Source organism: Protopterus annectens, chromosome 10.part0, assembly GCF_019279795.1.
Source record: "Protopterus annectens isolate FY-2018-M chromosome 10.part0, PAN1.0, whole genome shotgun sequence".
Lineage (NCBI taxonomy): Eukaryota > Metazoa > Chordata > Ceratodontiformes > Protopteridae > Protopterus > Protopterus annectens.
In genome coordinates, this window is record NC_056744.1 from 167994578 (window position 1) to 168009737 (window position 15160).

Consider the following 15160-nt stretch of genomic DNA (forward strand, 5'->3'; position numbering starts at 1 on the left):
CTGCTAGTGTCCGATTATTAAAACTAGCACAAATGTCACAGTCAGCTTTAATATGATCCACGCCCAAACAGTAGACACAACGGACATGTGTATCTGAGTTAGGCATCTTACGTTCACACTTGTCACACTGTTTATATCCCAACTTAGCTTTGTCTGACATGGTAAGGTAACAATGATATCCTATAGAACAAATAATGGAGAAAATACCAGTGATGTTATTTTAAAGAATACCACTAGTAGAAAGGGAAGGCCTCTCAAAGACAGGAGAGGGGGACAGTACCAAAAAAGGTAAAAAAATTAAATTACCAAGGAAAAGGGTAGGAAACAGGCTTAGGTTACAGGCGACAGTGAGAAAAGGATAACTTGACTAAAACTGTAGTAATTTTGAAGAAAAACTGTCATAAAATTAACAATTGTCTACTTAGCTTTGAGAGAGATGACTAACACGTTTGACTAGGAACACGGCAAACGAGATCTGGAGTAACTAGGAGAGGGGCATTGTGGGTAGGTTCTTAGCTGAGAGTTTTTGGCTAGCAGGAGCTGGGAAATGGCTGTATCGGTTCCAAGGACAGAACCGAGCTCCTATCTGTAATGAATAAACCAAGATTTATAACGTCAGATACAATATTTTAAGGAAAAACAAAATCAGTATGTGCTTGTGCAGCTGATAAAGACCAAGAAATGATAGAAGGCTCATGTAGTGTCTGATTTACACCACCAATGCTGTTCATTCTCACAAATTAAAAAAAAAGCAAACAAGGGAAGGCTCACATAGTGTCAATCTCTGACAACACCAATGTCATTGACACAAACACTGGATTAGGTTTAGCAGTAGATTTTGAAACGAACAACCAAGAGGCCAGGATAAAAGAAAAATAGTAAAATAGGTTTAATCATCCAGAGTCCAAAATGGACTAGATGCCAATAAAAATAGTAAAAACATTACAAAGGTATGGTTGCTTTTGTTCAAATCATCCCTGCTGTTGGGGCTTAAGGCTGATTAAATGTATTTTACAAATTTTTTTTTTGCTGTTTTTTTTTTTTAATTTGTGAAAATGACATTGTTGGTGTGAGTCCGACACTACCTGAGCCTTCTCTCATTTATGATATATTAACACAATAACTGTATCTGTATGTCAATTTTATTGATGCTTGTTAGGTCCTCGCAGCCATGGCTGAAAATAGTTCGTGGACTAGCCCTTCAACCTGGTTAGTAAAGTTAGTAAGTTAATTGATTAATAAACTACTTTCTTTCTGTTACTTGAGGGTGTTAAAAGATGTGAAAGAAAATGCACTGCTTAAATGACATCAATTTGTGTGCAGTTCACTAGAATAAAAATTACGATTCGGAGTAACCATACTCCTAAATTTCAGCTTTACTGTGATGACACATCAGTTTACATTACAGCATGCACTATTTGTTCAGGGTCACAGGGTGGGACTTAGTTACATGGTTTGTATTTTAGATATTTAATATAAAACATTTAAAACCATCTAAATGTTTGCTTGAACTCCTTTGATCCTATAACTACACTGACACACAAAGATGAAAAGCACCTAACAATCAATGAAATTATTACCTTAGTACTTAGAACATTGTTTCCCCTATTTGATCTGGTGCCTTATTATGACAACCAGAGTTAAGTTTTTTTTGAGGACTTGATTGCATTTAAAAATACCGGTGGGATAATATTTGAGTGAGTATGTTCATTTGGTGGATGGAAAACTGAATATTCATTAACGGCATTAAAAGTTAATAGCGAATGACAGTTTAATGTTTTGTTCGCTACTATAGGGTAGTATAAGTTAAATATAAACCTTTCTTTTCTTGATAGAGGTGTAGACAAGTAAAACTATCTCAAGATTTAAGAGAGGTGTGAAAATTGTAGATCAATGAGCAGGGTTTAGAAATGAAAAAGCAGAGTCAGGAATTCCACAGGGTCTCATTAAAACAGCAAGGAAAAGCGGGCAACTTAATTCATTGAATAAAGGATTAACAGAAAGCAAGCTAAATCAGCAGTTTGTGTCATGCTTTACTAGTTTTTAACCCAAGTGGAATACTTGCTGACTGTAACATTGCAAGAAGAGCATCTGTGTTTTTATTCCACGAAGCATAGGTGCTGCTTTGCAGTATTTTAACAGTTTCCTTTATTTGCAGAGTATCATATTGGGTTTTCTTTTACTGTACGTCGTGAGATAAAGGTATCAAATTATATGTTTTTTTCTCCATTTTGTTGATCGGGTTAGTCCCACTAGACTAGCGGCCTCTCTTTAGGGGAGACCTGAGGTGGTGTTTATACTACTAGGGGAAATTTGTTCATGGCATTGAGAAACTTCCCCTGTTCAATAGATGCCATGGAATCTTTTACATCCACCTGACCTACCACTAATCCAAGCAGATGGGGCCCTGATCTAACATCTCATCCAAGGATGACAGACTCAGGAGTGAGGCATCCTCCTTCTGCTGCACTGAAATGTCTGGTGTGGAAATAGAACCCATAGCCTTGTTCACAAAAGCTTAGGGCAGGATTCACGAAGCCTCCGTGTAAGAGTTACATGGCTTACACGGAGGCTGCAGTTAAATGGTGTGATGTCAGCATGCCATGCATATGCATGAGGGCATGCTGAATCACACCTAAGGTTAACACGGTCCGTTTAAGACAGTAGGGGGCATGTCCGTAGGGCGAGCCCTGCAAACGGACATGCCCCCAGAAGAGTAAAAGTCCCGAAAGTAAACCCCCATGACAGAGTCCGTGTAAATGTGAATAAACACAACACAACACATGCCCCCACAGACTATGAACATAAAATGTATAAAGGAACATCTTATATATTTTTTTATAAGTTGTAAAGATGTTTGCCCGTAAGTGCGCTCATTTGCGTGGGCGTGCCCGGCGCTTAGCCACAGTTAGCAGTCAGTGAAAAAGCATATAAGAACTAAATATGCAAAGTAAGCCAAGAAGCAATAGCGTAGCGGTAGAGATGCTGGCTGAAGAGGAGGCAGTCATGGTTCGAGCCCCCACAACATCAATTTTTATTTTTAGTGAAATAAGCACAAAACAATTCCCTGACATATATGTACATATATAAAATTATATTTTATGTAAAATGTAATGAAATGGGCCATGTATTTTGAAGAAATGTGAGATAATAAAAAATAAAAGAATGTCAGATGTGCCTATAGCTGAGCTTCACTCTAACAAGTTGAGTATATCTGCCCGTAGGTGAGCAGTGGTTTAACAGGTATAAAATGAGTGCCCGTAGGTGAGCAGTGGTTTAACAGGTGTAAAATGGTGCCCGGGGTTGAGCAGAGTTCTAACACACTGAAACTGTGTGCCCGTAGCTGAGCTGAGCGTAATATGCGTGCTGACAGCCAAACGATGCATAAACCAGCGTGACCCATTTGCGCGGAGCTGCGCACCGCGCCAACAAGCTAACCGGCGGGCAACGTTGAGCAAGCTGTATCAAAACTGCCTTTGCACAGACACACCTCCTGGCCTGTGTAGACAGTCATAAAATATAAAAAGCAATGGCCAGGCTCGAACTCAGGATACCATGCACCATAGTCAAAGTACTGAACCACTAAGCCATGACAGTTGCTCTTAGAAATGCAGTAATAGCATATATATAGGAATGAATGGAAAGAGGAGCATGACAAAGCAGGTTTTGTGAAGCTGATACAATTCCAGAATGGCCAATCACAGATAAGTGCGGGAAAAATGGCATATATAAGCCCCATAGGCGGGAATACACAGCATAACCAATTGTGGAACCGACTTGCAGTCAGGATGGCAGGTGTAGGAGAGGGTAGTTGCTTCCGAGCATAGAGGTGGGGCGTTCAGGAGTCCAAATATATGGTTTGGCTCCTCATCCATGATTATGAGGCCCAACTCATGCAGGGCCAGGTCCTGTGGGGAGCATATAGGGCTGAGGCATGGGACCGGTTGGCACATGATCTCACCAGTGCCACAGGAATACCAAGGACTGGTGAACAGGTCCATCACCACCATGCGGACCTGAAACTCCTATCTGTAATGAATAAACCAAGATTTATAACGTCAGATACAATATTTTAAAAAAACAAAATCAGTATGTGCTTGTGCAGCTGATAAAGACCAAGAAATGATAGAAGGCTCATGTAGTGTCTGAACACCACCAATGCTGTTCATTCTCAAAAATTTAAAAAAAAAAACAAACAAGGGAAGGCTCACATAGTGTCAATCTCTGACAACACCAATGTCATTGACAAAACACTGGATTAGGTTTGAGTAGATTTTGAAATGAACAACCAAGAGGCCAGGAAAAAAAGAAAAATAGTAAAATAGGTTTAATCATCCAGAGTCAAAATGGACTAGATGAAAAAAAATAGAAAAAACATTACAAAGGTATGGTTGTTTTTGTTCAAATCATCCCTGCTGTTTTTTAAAGGCTGATTAAATGTTTTTTAAAATTTTTTTTCTTTTTTAAATTTTTGTAAAAAACATTGTTTTTAAACCACCTGACCCTTTCTTCTTTTAATATATTAACACAATAACTGTATCTGTATGTCAATTTTATTGATGCTTGGGCCCTTTCAGCCATGGCTGAAAATAGTTTGGACTAGCCCTTCAACCTGGTTAGTAAAGTTAGTAAATTGATTAAAAACTATTTTCTTTCTTTATGTTAAAAGATGTGAAAAGAAAATACTGCTTAAATGACATAAATTTTGGAGTTCACTAGAATAAAATTAAAATTAATAACCATACTCCTAAATTTCAATTTACTGTGATGACACATCAGTTTCTTTACAGCATGCATATTTGTTCAGGGTAAAGGGTGGGACTTAGTTACATGGTTTGTATTTTAGATATTTAATATAAAACATTTAAAACCATCTAAATGTTTCTTGAACTCCTTTGATCCTATAACTACACTGACACAAAAGATGAAAAGCACCTAACAATCAATGAAATTATTCCCTTTAAATTACTTAGAACATTTTTTCCCCTATTTGATCTGGTGCCTTATTAAAACCAGAGTTAATTTTTTGAGGACATTGCATTTAAAAATACGGGGGGATAATATTTGAGTGGTATGTTCATTTGGTGGAGGGAAACAAAATATTTTTTACATTAAAAGTTAATAGCGAATGACAGTTTAATGTTTTTTAACTACTATAGGGTAGTATAAGTTAAATATAAACCTTTTTTTTTCTTGATAGATGTGAAAAATTAAAACTATCTCAAGATTTAGTAAATTTAATTTGAGCATTTAAAATGAAAAAGCAGAGTCAGGAATTACAGGGCCCATTAAAACAGCGGGGCGGGCAACAATTCATTGAATAAAGGATTAACAGAAAGCAAGCTAAATCGGGTTTGTCATGCTTTACTATTTTTAAAAAGTGGAATACTGCCCGCAAAAAGAGCATCTGTGTTTTATTCCAGAAGCATATGCTGTTTTCATATTTTAAAAATTTCCCTTTATTTAAGTATCATATTGGGTTTATTTTACTTCTTAGAAAAAGGTATCAAATTATTTTTTTCTCCATTTTTTTTGGGTTTAGTCCCACTAGACTATCCTCTTTTAAGACCTGATTGTTTATCTACTGGGGAAATTTGTTCATGGCATTAAAACTTCCCTTCCCAATTTGGTTTTTACACCCACCTGACCCCCCTAATCCAAAGATGGGGTGATCTAACATCTCATCCAAGGATGAAACTCAGGAGTGAGGCATCCTCCTTCTGCTGCACTGAAATTTGGTGTAAAAATAAAACCCCATGTTTTCAAAAGCTTGGGGCAGGATTCACGAAGCCTCCGTGTAAGAGTTACAAGGCTTACACGGAGGCTGCAGTTAAATGGTGGGGTCAGCATCCCATGCTTTGCATGAGGGCATGCTGAATCACACCTAAGGCTAACACGGTCCGTGAAAGACAGGGGGGGGCATGTCGGTGGGGCGAGCCCTCCAACCGGACACCCCCCCAGAAGAGTAAAAGCCCCAGTAAACCCCATGACAGAGTCCATGTAAATGTGAATAAACACAACACAACACATGCCCCCACAGACTATGAACATAAAATGTATAAATGAACATCTTATATATTTTTATAAGTTGTAAAGATGTTTGCCCGAAAGTGCTCTTTTTTGGGTGCCCCAACAGTTAGCAGTCAGGGGAAAAAGCATATAAGAACTAAATATGCAAAGTAAGCCAAGAAGCAATAGCGTAGCGGTAGAGATGCTGGCTGAAGAGGAGGCAGTCATGGTTCGAGCCCCACAACATCAATTTTTATTTTAGTGAAATAAGCACAAAACAATTCCTGACATATATGTACATATAAAAATTATATTTTATGTAAAATGTAATGAAATGGGCCATGTATTTTGAAGAAATGTGAGATAAAAAAAAAAAGAAAATGTCAGATGTGCCTATAGCTGAGCTTCATCTAACAAGTTGGGGATATCTGCCCGTAGGTGAGCAGTGGTTTAACAGGTGTAAAATGAGTGCCCGTGGGTGAGCAGTGGTTTAACAGGTGTAAAATGAGTGCCCGGGGTTGAGCAGCGTTTTAACCCCTGAAACTGTGTGCCCGTAGCTGAGCTGAGCGAAATTGCGTGCTGACAGAAAAATGCATAAACCGGGTGCCCCGTTTTTGGGGGAGCTGCGCCCAACAAGCTGGGCAACGTTGAGCAAGCTGTATCAAAACTGCCTGTACACAGACACACCTCCTAGCCTGTGTAGACAGTCATAAAATATAAAAAGCAATGGCCAGGCTAGAAGAATACCATGCACCATAGTGAAAGTACTGAACCACTAAGCCATGACAGTTGCTCTTAGGAATGCAGTAATAGCATATATATAGGAATGAATGGAAAGAGGAGCATGACAAAGCAGGTTTTGTGAAGCTGATACAATTCCAAAATGGCCAATCACAGATAAGTGCGGAAAAAGGGCATATAAAAATACAAAAAAGCAAAACCCGATTGTGGAACCGACTTGCAGTCAGGATGGCAGGTGTAGGAGAGGGTAGTTGCTTCCGAGCACAGAGGTGGGGCATTGAGGAGTCCAAATATATGGTTTGGCCCCCATAGGCTGGGCCCAACTCATGCAGGGCCAGGTCCTGTTGGGAGCATATAGGGCTGAGGCATGGGACCGGATGGCACATGATCTCACCAGTGCCACAGGAATACCAAGGACTGGTGAACAGGTCCATCACCACCATGCGGACCTGAAGAGGGAAGCAGGACCAACTGAACCGTTGGATCCAGGAGGCCCAGCAAATGCCCAACGCCCCACTACTGAGTAAGTTACATGTTTTTTGTAAGCCTGGATATTATGGAGATGTGTATTCCAAAAACTTCATTTATATTACAGCTGCAGGTGTCCATTCTGAAAAACCGTCGAGCCTATGGATAGGTTTGGGGGTTGCCACCAGGCAGGTCAGTAATTCTCCCCCTGTAAAAAAAATATAAGTATGACAGCTTGCAAAAGAGTGCAGTGTAGTCACAAATTAATAAAATGTGCAAGTAACAGTGTAAGAGAGTTTGCAAGTATTTTTTGATTAAAAAAGTGTGATGCAGCCTGTAACCCAAAAAAAAAAATGAAACAAGTCTGAAATAAAGATGTCCCACCTGTAATATAATAGTACATAACCTGCAGCAGGCTAAAAAATTACAGCTACAGAAGCTGAGTAAAACAAAATTGTGAAATATATCCCTTTTTAAAATTTTGAAACATGACACAAGTGAGACTGTTGGAAAGGATTGTTATAACTAAAAGTAAAACATGTCAATAAAGCCTAGAATTAAGTACCATCCTGAATTGTAAAAATAAAACAAGTGAGAGAGTGTGAAAAGAGGTATGAATCCACCAATAAAGTAGTAATAACTCCTGAATAAAGTATACTGCAGTCAGTACAGAATGAAATGAATGTGACAGGCAGAACCAAACAGCAACATGTGTTGAAAAAGTACTGAAGCTGGAATGTTTTCCCAAAATCTGGATATGTTGCTCTCAGTTTGCAATAGGTATTGGTTGTATGAAATACGAAACATCCACAGTTGTCTATAGCCATATAAAGCAAATGTAGCAGGATGATGTAGCTGAACAGAGCCAGATATGAATGTGTATGAATAAATATGAAATGTATATTGATGTAGCAGTAACATTCCCCCCCCCCCCCCCCCCCCCCCCCCCCCCCCCCCCCCTTTTTTAAAAGGGGAAATTAATCCATGGAAATTTTGTAAGGGGTTTGAAATTTTATCCCAAAACTGTAAAAATTAAGCAAAAATAGGAGAAGGGAAAAATTTTCCCACCCCCCCTTTTCCCCCCAAAAATAAAAAAATGGGTAGTGAGGCCCGGCCCCTTTGGTCCCTTTGCCCCGGGGGGGTTTAATTTTGCAGGGGATGGGGCCCCTTTCATCCCCCCCAAAACCGTGGCCGGGCCACCCAATAAACCCTCCATGTTTTTGGATTGGGGTTGGGGGGAAATTTTGGCATGTTTTTGTTTGGGGCCCGAAAGGCTTAAAAGGGGGGTTTTGGGAAACTAAGGGCTCCCTGCCCCCAACCTAAAAGGAAACAACCCCCGGGGCATAAAAAAGGGGAAAAACTGGCCCAGGGGGGGTTCCGGGGCCCCCCCTTTCCACTGGGGTCAGGGGCCAGTATAAAAACACCCTCCCCGGTCCCTTGTGAACCCCCAAGGGGGCTCACCCCCCTTTGAAACTTGGGGGAACCCTCCCCCTACCCCCCCCAAGTTCCGGGACTTTGGGGGTAGGGAATCCCACTTCCCAAAAAAAGGGGCATTGGGTCCCACAAAAATTCGCCCTACAAGCCCCAGCACCCCCTTTCCTGGGCAGTAAACTGGCAACCCCCTTTGGGGGGGAAACTATTATTGTTGCCCAACCCTTCTCAGGGGTAAAAAAATTTTAAAATTTTAACCCCAAATTTCAAACCCCATTATGCACTTTTTTGTTTGCGGGAAAAAATCCCAGCTATGGGCCTTTCCTACACCCCCTTCCCCAAAAAGTTTGTTTTCCACTGCCCTTTCCCCTTTTGGGCCCCTTTTCAAAAATTTCCTATCTCCCCTTTTCTTTTCTTTCAAAAAAAAGCGGGTGTGGGAGTGGGGCCTTTTTAAACATAAAAGCGGGTCCTTCCTTTTATTTTTTTAAAAGCGTGGGGCGGAAAGTGCAGTGCAAAGGGACCCAAAAAACCGGGCTAACCCTTACAACTGCTTAAAAGTGCCTTAGTCACTCTGAATGACAAGGCCTGTAGTTTTCTCAGCAGCAAAATAAAATACCTCCCTCAGTCTCGAACCCAGGACCTTGGAAACACTAGTCTGCATGACTTCCCACTAAGCCATGACTGCTATACAAGAACATTGTGCTGAAAGAAATATATCATAAAATAGTAGGAATTAATGTAAAGGGAATATAGCAAGTCTAGTACACAAAGCATGTCATGTATATTTACTGTCAAATCTAGTGGATTTGTAAAATAGTACTGTGTGCTGAGAAACAGTCATGCTAGTTGGTAGCTACTAGGTAATAATGTCACAGTAGCATCTGGCAACCCACACACATACTCAGAGCAGGATAAACACTGCCATAGTTGAATAGTTAAGAGATCAGACATAGCAACTGTGACTGAGTTACAGGGATGTCCCTGATGTGAAAACAAATGTCAACTGTGCCCCACTGACACCCTGTCAAATGTACTAACAGTAGGCAGAAAGGTGTAACTACACATGCAATGGTAACTATGACTGACTAAAGGTATGCACCACCTGCACACAAAATGGTGTACTAATACATATGCTTGAAATAACCCACAGTCACAACTGCAGAATATCAGAATATGTCATTGGAGAAACCCCACTGCTATGTACCATTCCATGAGGCTGATAAAAGATCCCCTTTGAGGGGGGTATCTTGAAGGCCCCCTCCCCCTCAGAGCATTAAAAAAAAAAAAAAAAAAAAAATTTTTTTTTCAAAATTACCCCGGGGAAAAAGGGGTGTTAAAGGCCCCAAAATTGGCCAACCAACGTTTGAAAGAACCACCCTAAAACCAAACCCCAAAATTTCCCCCAAAAGAACCCCCCCCATTAAAACGTAATTAAATGGTAGGGAAAGAAACTTTACAGGAAAAGAAAGAGGAACGGAGGAAGGGAAATATTAACCCTTACAGAAAAAACCATGCATTCCAGTTTAAAACCAAAACCCAAAAGGAAAGAAAACCCCAACCCTTACACTTTAACAGCGGGGTGCCCAAAAACAGAAAACCGGGGGAAGGTCCCCCCCCTTGAAAACAAAAAAGGGCATGCCTCCCAAACAGCCTTTTAAATGGGGAAAAACCAACCCTTAATCACGGGAAATGTCCACAAAAACCGGGCGGGCCCATGAAATTGAAAATCCCTCCTAACAATTTTTGAAAGGGGCCAATCACATGGAATTGCAATCCTACAAAAGGGCCATCCTTGAAAATCCCAAAAAGGTAAACCATACATACTTTAAATTAAAAACCCGCTGGGGGTAAAGAAAAGAGGGAGGAGAGAGAAAAAAAAAAGAAAAAAAGAAAAAAAGAAAAAAAAAAAGAACAACAAAACAAAGAGGCTGACAGCAGGCCAAGTAACTGCAAGCCTCAAAACAGCTGCAACAAACACAGGTAATGTAAAGTACTACTATGATACTCTACATACTGTGAACTCTCCAGATGTGTTATTGGTCTGTATCTATGTATATGAAGATGTGCATAGGGCCAGGGACATACTGCAACTGTCACTGAAGGCTCCAAAACAAAATTTTTATGTTGTAATGTGGGTTGTGTGAAATTTACAAGTAGGTTGTACAGTAATGGATGTTCAGCAGTGTTACTGTTTTATACATATTGGAACAAAAAGGGGTATATATATATATATATATTTATATATATATATATATATATATATATATATATTATATATGTTTTATAATATTATGTATTATATATATATATATATATATATATATATATATATATATATATATATATATTTTATACATAGATAGAGGGGATGTAGAAATACATAGACATATATGGTTTCACAGTGTCATAGTTTAGTACTAGGCTATCTGCAGACAGTGTATAGAATAGATTTAGGGCCTCTGTATAGTAGTGACACAGTGAAGACCCCCTACATAATAGCATTAGTTTACTGTGCCTCTGTCTAGTAGTGACACAGAGATGACCCCTGTTAAACCTATGATCTCCCATCCATTTGTCAAGAATGCACATGAAGAGTGTCAGTGAGGGTCTCTGCCTAACATGAACTGGGATCATGTTCCACAGTATGGGAAGCCTCTTAGTGATGGATCTGTCCCTACAGTTTTCCCTTTTCCTATGGGGCTGAGGTTTAAATCCTGGCTTTGTGGTTCTGATGGATTTGGATTGTATGAGGTGGAACATGTCCATCAATACCTGATTGGACATGGCCTACTACATCAGGCACAGATCACCCCAAAGGCAGTATGCTATGGAATAGAGCATGAGTTACGTTAGTCTGGCAGCATATGACAGTTTTTGGGAGACCCTTGATCCTCCTGGTGATGTACTTATGGGGCCCCCCTAGCTGTTGCAAGTGCCAGGTGAGGTACATACCAAATGGGGCATAGTACACAGTCATGGGCCTGATAAGGGAGGAGTATAGGGGTACAATGCCCCCTTTTTGATCTGGATGTGAATCCCTTCATGATAAGGTGGGCAAGGTAGGAAGTCTATCCAACCACTTTGGCTGTGTATCACTAAAAATGGTATGCAGTCATCTTTGAACATTGTCAGTCCCCCTCCATGTCTGTTCCCACTGGGGGAATTATATGAAAATTGGGGCGGTCCCGGGAAGGCCCTGGGGACACCCTTGTGACTGGCTCTGAGTCTGACATGGCACCAGTGAGTTTGACTGTGGGGTTTCTATCCTTAGCGGTTTAAAATCTTGTGACATATGGATTTACATTTCAGCTGTTGTTTGTCTATGATGCCGGGTCGGTATTGTTTTGGGCCCGTAGGCAAGTCCAGGTAGGCTGTATGGCCCCGGGGCCCTCGTCAATGACTCTAGTGACTGTTTTGAAAAGGTCAACCAGGTTCATAAGGCAGGATCTGCCTTCTACAAAGCCGAACTGGGTGGTATCAAGTTTCTAAGTCCCCAATGTCTCTGTGTATGAGTTCCATAATGATCCTTTCCATAGCGTTGCAGACCAGGCTGGTTAAGCTTATGGGGCGGTAGATACCAGGATCTGTAGAGGTGCCTCCTGTGTGGAGTGGGACTACTGTTGCTGTATGCCAGTGTCCAGGTACATATGCTGTAGTAAGGCTATGGTTGAATAGCATTTAATGTGCATGTGTAGCTCCTCTTGGAGTTCACGTAGCATGCAACCTGCAATACCGTCGGGTCCCATTGATGCTGTGTTTACAGCTTTGCTGAGGGTGGTTCCCAGCTGGACATCTGAGATGACAGGGAGGTTACAGTCAGCGGGGTTTTTAAGAAATTTCCCTCTGTTGGGGGGGGAGGGAAAACCCTGCAAACCTGTCGGGTTTTGGCTTTTGGTTTATGACTTTTTGTAATTTAAAAAGGGGGCCCCATTTCTGGGGAATTTTAACTTTCCATCTTCCCCTCTTTTTTCCCTTTCTGGTAGGTTCCATAGCGCAAACCAGCCAGGGTTCCCCATTTTTGGTTTTTTAAAATTTTTTATCCCAAAAGGATGCCCCCCTTTTCATTTTCCTTTGGAACTGCCCATCTTCTTTTTTAAAACATTTTTTCTCATTTAATTTCCTCCCCAATTGGTAAACCAAAAAAAGGGGGGTTGGGGGCCCATTTATTGGGGGGAAAGTTTCCCAATTTTTTAATTTGGATTACCCGGGGGCCCCCTTTTGGTGTCTTAAAACCCGGGGGGGCCCATTTTTTCTGGGAATTGGCCGGTTTTTTAAAAAAAGGATGGGGTTTTCCCCCTAGGGGTTGGGGGGAATTTTTTGGGAATTTTTGGGGGGGGCAAATGTTTTTTCATTTCCTCATTAGGACAATTTTAAACCCGGGGGTTTTTCCCAAATATAATTTTTTTTGGGGGGGAAAAGATGCAAACCTTATTTTTGGGGGGCCAAATTTTTTGGAAAAAGGTTGGAAAATTTTCTTTTTCCCTAAAATTTGATTTGTAAACCTTCAGGAGGAAAAAGAAGGTAATATTTTTTTGTCCCCCCCAATTTTTTTTCCCCCCCCCCACTTTTGGAAACCAAATTTTAACAAAAAAATTTTATTTTTTTTTTTTTTTTGTTTTTTGGGGAGGCCTTGGTAATTTTTAACCCGGGGCGGGAAACCCCGGGGCAGCCCACCCCCAAAAAGGAAACCAAAACACCCCCCCATAGTGTGGGGGAAGGGGGCAAAAAGGCCCCTTGTTAAAATCACACCCTGAATCCCTTCTTGTTTGGGTGATTTGGGTTATCAGCCCCCAAAAATGCCCTCACCCCCAGGCTGAAGGGAGAAGGCACAGTTGAAGCTGTTTTGGGAGTGGGATCCTTGGGCCCCCGGGGCTGGGCCCCCTTTGTCAAAAAAAGGCAAAATAAAAAAATTATTTTCGTCATTTGTCCCCATTGGCCTGGGGGGTGGAAAATTGACCCCTGAGAGGTTGGGCCCCCCCTGATAATGAAAAGGCAATTTTTCTGGTTTTGTAGGCCCCGGCGGGAAGGAAGGGATGACCCTTGGGGGCGGGGTCTTATCCACCCGGGGAAAAATCCCCCAGAACAAAAAAAACAAAAAGGGAATTGTTTTTTAACCCAATTGGGCTAAAATTTTGGGGTTTTTGGGGGGGCCAAAATTTATTTTTTTGTTTTCTTTTTCCCAGCCTGGGGAGGGGGGAAAAGTAAAAACAACCAAAATTGTGTTGCCACCTTTTTTCCCTAAAACCCCCCCGGGGGGCTTGAAAAATTGGGGCCCCAAAAGGCTTTGGGGGGCCGGGTTGGCCTTTTTGGCAAATTTTTCAAATTTTTCCCAAAACCCAATTTTGGGCAAGAACAGAAATTATTTTTTTGGTTGCTATATTTTTTAAATTTCAAATTTTTTTTATTTTAACCCCTTCTCCTCAAAGGGGGGAAAAAAAGGGGGGGTTTTTTATTTTTCCCCCAGAAAACCAAAAATGTTAAAGGGCCTTCCAAACCCAAACACAAAACATATATATTTTTAATTGGCCTTTTATAAAAACGGGGGGGAACCCCCCCCAAAGGGGGGATATTAATTTCCAAAAAAAATTTAAATGATATCCACCCCCTCAGGGTTGTGGATTTACCCTGTCACCTTTTTCCTCACTTTTTGGGGAAAAAAACCTGTTTTTTCAGGTTTATTAACATTCCTTTTTCAAGAAACCATTTTTTTCAAAGGGGCCCCGGAATATTCCGCTTTTCCTTTTGAAAAACCTTTTGGGAAAAATTTTAGCCTCCCACCATATATGGGGTTTTTTAAACTACCCAAAACCCTTTTTTTTAAAATTTAAACCCCTTTTTTGGCCCCAGGAAAACCTTTACAAATTCCAGATTAAACCCCCAAATGCCTTTTTGGGAAACAAATTTTTAGTTAAAACCAAAACTCCCAGGGGAAAAACAATGACCTGTTCATTACCAACCCCCCAAATTTTGGGGAATTTTTCTAGGGGGCCCCCACCAAAAGTAAAAAAAATCCTAAAAAATTGGTTTTTGAAAAAACCAAAAAATTAATTTAAAATTTTTGGAAAAATGGTTCCCCAAACCCCCCCCCTAACCACAGTGGGTGAAAAACTTTTTTTATTTTTTAAAACCCTCAGGAAAAAAACCAGTGGAACCCCCCTTCCCACCCCCGGGGCCAAAAAGTTTGAAATTTTTTAAACCGGGGGCCCCCAAAAAAAGAAATATTTAAAGGCATTCCCTGTTGGACCCCTCCCAGAAGGGCCAATGGATTTTTAACTTTCCCAAAACAAAACCAAAGGTTTTCAGGGGGTCACCCGCCCAGTTTTTGGTGGGACCTGCCCATTTTAAACTTTAAAACAAAGGGGAATTTTCAAAAGTCAAAATTAAAGGGAAAAGGAATTCCTCGGGAATCAAAACCTGTGCAATCCCTAAATAAAACCCCCAAGGCCCGGGTTGAAAAAGGGCAAGGCCCAAGCCAATCATACATTTTTAGAGGAAAAACCCGGGAGCTTTT